Here is a 5000-nt window from a genome sequence, read left to right as displayed (position 1 = left end):
CCAAAGAGGCCACCCGCGTCCCCGGGGGCCTCGGGGTCAGGGAGTTAGGCCCGGTCAAAGGCGCGGCGTTTTTGGCTTATATCTCGCGAACCCCCGGGCCAATCTTCCCCAAACTCGAATCGACCGTAGTGCCGGACGGGGCCTTTCGAAAGAGCCCACCCACGAGGTCCAACTCGCCCGGGTCCCCGAGTTATAGCCGTTCAAAGTCGGGGGTCCCGGCGAACGGCGATCCGGTAGGGGGCGTCCCCGGGGCCCGCCGCCGCCCTGGTTCGAGCGAGGGCCCCCGTGGGACCTCGCCACCCAAATTTGAGCTCTCTGGGCCTTCGCGTCGCGGAGATACGGGCGATTTTCTCCCGGGATCGTGACGTCATCGGCGGGCGCCATTTCAGAGCGCGGCCGAGGGTTTTCGGCCGATATCTCCGCGAATACTCGACCAAAAACGACGAAACGCATATGGACGCGTTCAGCTCGGCGAGACGGTTCGAATGAGCCCGGCCTCGGCCGGGCACGTCGAGTTTTCGGCGAGATATTTGCGTTTTTCCGCTTCCGGGGCGCTTTGGGGGCCCGTATCTCGGGCCCCCGGGGGCCCACGGGGCTGGGGGCGGTCTCATTCGAAAGGTCTCGTCCCGTTCTCCAGCCGACAAAAATTTGGCGTCGATCGGAGCCGCCTTCGGAGAGCTACGGTCGTTTGAAGCCCCGTGCGGTGGGGTTACCGTCCTTCAAACAGCCGCCGCTCGCAGGGGGAGTCCCGGGGAGGCATGGTTGCCTGTATGACTTGGGCTTAGAGCACCCAGCCCCGCGCTCCTGGAGGAACCTCCGGTGCACAGGGTCTGCTGCAACCAGCCACGTGGGTTCTGAGGGGTAGGGGAGCGTGCGCTCTCCTCCCCGGGCGGGCGGCCGGGCCCTGGGGGCTCGCGCCTCCACGGAGGGACCTCGCTCCCGGGGCTTCGTCCCCGGGGCTCGGGGACTCCGTGGCGGCTCGGCCCCCGGGGTTCGACCCCGCTCGCTCGCTCCAAAACCCAAGTCCAAAACGTGGGGTTGCACGGGAGCTCCGGGCGCGACGGGTCTCCACGCACGGCCCCGGGGAGGGAGCTCCGACCCGGGCCGGAGGCAGATTCGCCCCCCGCCCCCCGGCTGTCCGCCCGGAGCCGAGACGGTCCTAAAACGGGCCTTGGGGGTGATGTAGAAGGGTAACGCTCACACAACCAGGACTCACACAAACCGATCTGCATCCCAGGCAGGGTGCGGGTCTCCTGGGCACGAATAAAGCCCGATGCCCCGTGGGTGATGTTGGCCCTGGCCACTCAAGGCACTCACCCAAGCCAGAGAGGGTGCACTCTGGCTGGGGAAGCAGATTCAATCTCTGCTGTGGTGGAGCTCTGGAAAAACGCCAAACCTCCAGGAAAAGACGGCCCGGTTTCTCTGAAAAGTGCATCCCAGGCAGGGTGCGGGTCTCATGGGCACGAATAAAGCCCGATGCCCGTGGGTGATGTTGGCCCTGGCCACTCAAGGCACTCACCCAAGCCAGAGAGGGTGCACTCTGGCTGGGGAAGCAGATTCAATCTCTGCTGTGGTGGAGCTCTGGAAAAAACGCGAAACCTCCAGGAAAAGACGGCCCGATTTCTCTGAAAAGTGCATCCCAGGCAGGGTGCGGGTCTCCTGGGCACGAATAAAGCCCGATGCCCCGTGGGTGATGTTGGCCCTGGCCACTCAAGGCACTCACCCAAGCCAGAGAGGGTGCACTCTGGCTGGGGAAGCAGATTCAATCTCTGCTGTGGTGGAGCTCTGGAAAAACGCGAAACCTCCAGGAAAAGACGGCCCGGTTTCTCTGAAAAGTGCATCCCAGGCAGGGTGCGGGTCTCATGGGCACGAATAAAGCCCGATGCCCGTGGGTGATGTTGGCCCTGGCCACTCAAGGCACTCACCCAAGCCAGAGAGGGTGCACTCTGGCTGGGGAAACAGATTCAATCTCTGCTGTGGTGGAGCTCTGAAAAAAAAAAAACGCGAAACCTCCAGGAAAAGACGGCCCGGTTTCTCTGAAAAGTGCATCCCAGGCAGGGTGCGGGTCTCATGGGCACGAATAAAGCCCGATGCCCGTGGGTGATGTTGGCCCTGGCCACTCAAGGCACTCACCCAAGCCAGAGAGGGTGCACTCTGGCTGGGGAAGCAGATTCAATCTCTGCTGTGGTGGAGCTCTGAAAAAAAAAAAAAACGCGAAACCTCCAGGAAAAGACGGCCCGATTTCTCTGAAAAGTGCATCCCAGGCAGGGTGCGGGGTCTCCTGGGCACGAATAAAGCCCGATGCCCACCTTGAAACGGAGCCTGGGCTCGACTCTGAAGTCCAGATCTCGAAAAACGACAGAGTCCAAAAAGGTGCGGTGGCTCCAAACCTCCATGCCCTCAGACCTCCCTGGCCAGCCCAGGGAGGGTGGCCCGTCCTGGGCCAGACTCAGATTTCCCCCGCCACCCCTGGAGCTCCGCCTGGAGCGAAGACGGTCCTAAAACGGACCATGGGGCTCTTGTAGAGGATGAGGGAGGGAGAGAGGGGCCTTCAGAGAGCCCCTTGGCCGGCTTGACTCTGGAGTCGAATTTGGAAAAATAGACAAAGTCCATAAACGTGCTGTTGGTTCGGACCTCCAGGGCACTCAAGGCACTCACCCAAGCCAGAGAGGGTGCACTCTGGCTGGGGAAGAGGATTCAATCTCTGCTGTGGTGGAGCTCTGAAAAACACGAGAACCTCCAGGAAAAGGCGGCCCGGTTTCTCTGAAAAGTGCATCCCAGGCAGGGTGCGGGTCTCCTGGGCAAGAACGAAGCCCAATGCCCACCTTGAAACGGAGCCTGGGCTCGACTCTGAAGCCCAGATCTCGAAAAACGACAGAGTACAAAAAATGTGCGGTGGCTCCAAACCTCCATGCCCTCAGACCTCCCTGGCCAGCCCAGGGAGGGTGGCCCGTCCTGGGCCAGATTCAGATTCGCCCGCCACCCCTGGAGCTCCGCCTGGAGCGAAGACGGTCCTAAAACGGGCCTTCGGGGATGTATGAGAGAGGGGAAGCGTGGTGGTGGCAAACACAGAGGACCCCCTACCAGCGATCAGACCGTCGTGAGTCCCACTCAGAGTCACTCTGGGTGGGCATGTAAAAATCCAGATTACGCCGCGCTGGAGCTCTGGAAGTTACGAGACCTCCAGGAAAAGACAGGCTGGTTTTCTGAAAAGTGCACCCCAGGCAGGGTGCATCTTTTCCTGGGCACGAGCCCAGCGCACATGGTGTGGTGGTCCGGCTCTGGTGCCAAAGTTTGGGGGAAAAAATAGACAGAGTCCAATAACGTGGTGTGGTTCCAAAGCTCCATGCCCTCAGACCTCCCTGGCCAGCCCAGGGAGGGTGGCCCGTCCTGGGCCAGATTCAGATTTGCCCGCCACCCCTGGAGCTCCGCCTGGAGCGAAGACGGTCCTAAAACGGGCCTTCGGGGATGTATGAGAGAGGGGGAAGCGTGGTGGTGGCAAACACAGAGGACCCCTACCAGCGATCAGACCGTCGTGAGTCCCACTCAGACTCACTCTGGGTGGGCATATAAAATCCAGACTACGCCCCGTCGGAGCTCTGGAAGTACGAGACCTCCAGGAAAAGACAGGCTGGTTTTCTGAAAAGTGCACCCCAGGCAGGGTGCATCTTTCCTGGGCACGAGCCCGGCGCACGTGGCGGGGTCCGGCTCTGGTGCCAAAAAAATTGAGAAAAATCGACTAAGTCCAATGGCGTGACGTGGGTTCAAAGCTCCATGGTCTCAGACCTCCCTGGCCAGCCCAGGGAGGGTGGCCCGTCCTGGGCCAGAGTCAGATTCGCCCGACACCCCCTGGAGCTCGACCTGGAGGGAAGACGGTCCTAAAACGGGCCTTCGGGGCTGTATGGAAGAGGGCAAGTGTGGTGGTGCAAAACACAGAGCACCCCCTACCATTGATCAGACCGTCGTGAGTCCCACTCAGACTCGCTCTGGGTGGGCATATAAAATCCAGACTACGCCCCCCCCGTCGGAGCTCTGGAAGTACGAGACCTCCAGGAAAAGACAGGCCGGTTTTATGTAAAGTGCACCCCAGGCAGGGTGCGTCTTTCCTGGGCACGAGCCCGGCGCGCGTGGCGGGGTCCGGCTCTGGTGCCAAAAAATTTGAGTAAAATCGACTAAGTCCAATGACGTGGTGTGGTTCCAAAGCTCCATGGTCTCAGACCTCCCTGGCCAGCCCAGGGAGGGTGGCCCCGTCCTGGGCCAGAGTCAGATTCGCCCGACACCCCCTGGAGCTCGACCTGGAGGGAAGACGGTCCTAAAACGGGCCTTCGGGGCTGTATGGAAGAGGGCAAGTGTGGTGGTGCAAAACACAGAGCACCCCCTACCATTGATCAGACCGTCGTGAGTCCCACTCAGACTCGCTCTGGGTGGGCATATAAAATCCAGACTGCGCCCCCGTCGGAGCTCTGGAAGTACGAGACCTCCAGGAAAAGACGGGCTGGTTTTATGGAAAAAGTGCACCCCAGGCATATGCTTGTCGAACGGTCGGTCTGGGTAAACGGCGAGTGTCCGTGCTGTTGTGCGTGCGAACGAGATTCCCAATGCTAACGAACCTCCCCCGGCTGGCGACCGGGGAGAGCGCCTCGTTTTCGGGCACGAGCGAATGCGTCTGCCTGGCGGAGCCCCCGTCGGTGCCGAGGTGGTCCTGAGACGGGCCTTCGGGGTTTTGTCGAGGAAGGGGACAAGCGCCCCAATCGGACAAGGCGACGGGCTAAAAAATGGTGCTCGGTATCGGTTTCTGACATCCAGGCGGGGATGCGTCATCTGGGGTCGGCAGGCAGGCAGGCAGGCGGTCACCAGGGCGCTCTGGAGGAAAAGGCCCCCCTCCGGAAAAAAAGGACAGAGTCCGTAAACGTGAAGTCGAAAGAGTTCCCCAGGGCCGGCCCGTCTCCATGGCCGGTGACCTGGGTGGGTGCCTCGGACCCGGGGCGAGACGGTATCGG

The sequence above is a fragment of the Pimephales promelas genome, chromosome 2 (assembly GCF_988280905.1).
Source record: "Pimephales promelas chromosome 2, fPimPro1.hap1.1, whole genome shotgun sequence".
Classification (NCBI taxonomy): Eukaryota; Metazoa; Chordata; class Actinopteri; order Cypriniformes; family Leuciscidae; genus Pimephales; species Pimephales promelas.
Note: the sequence above shows the minus strand (reverse complement) of the source record.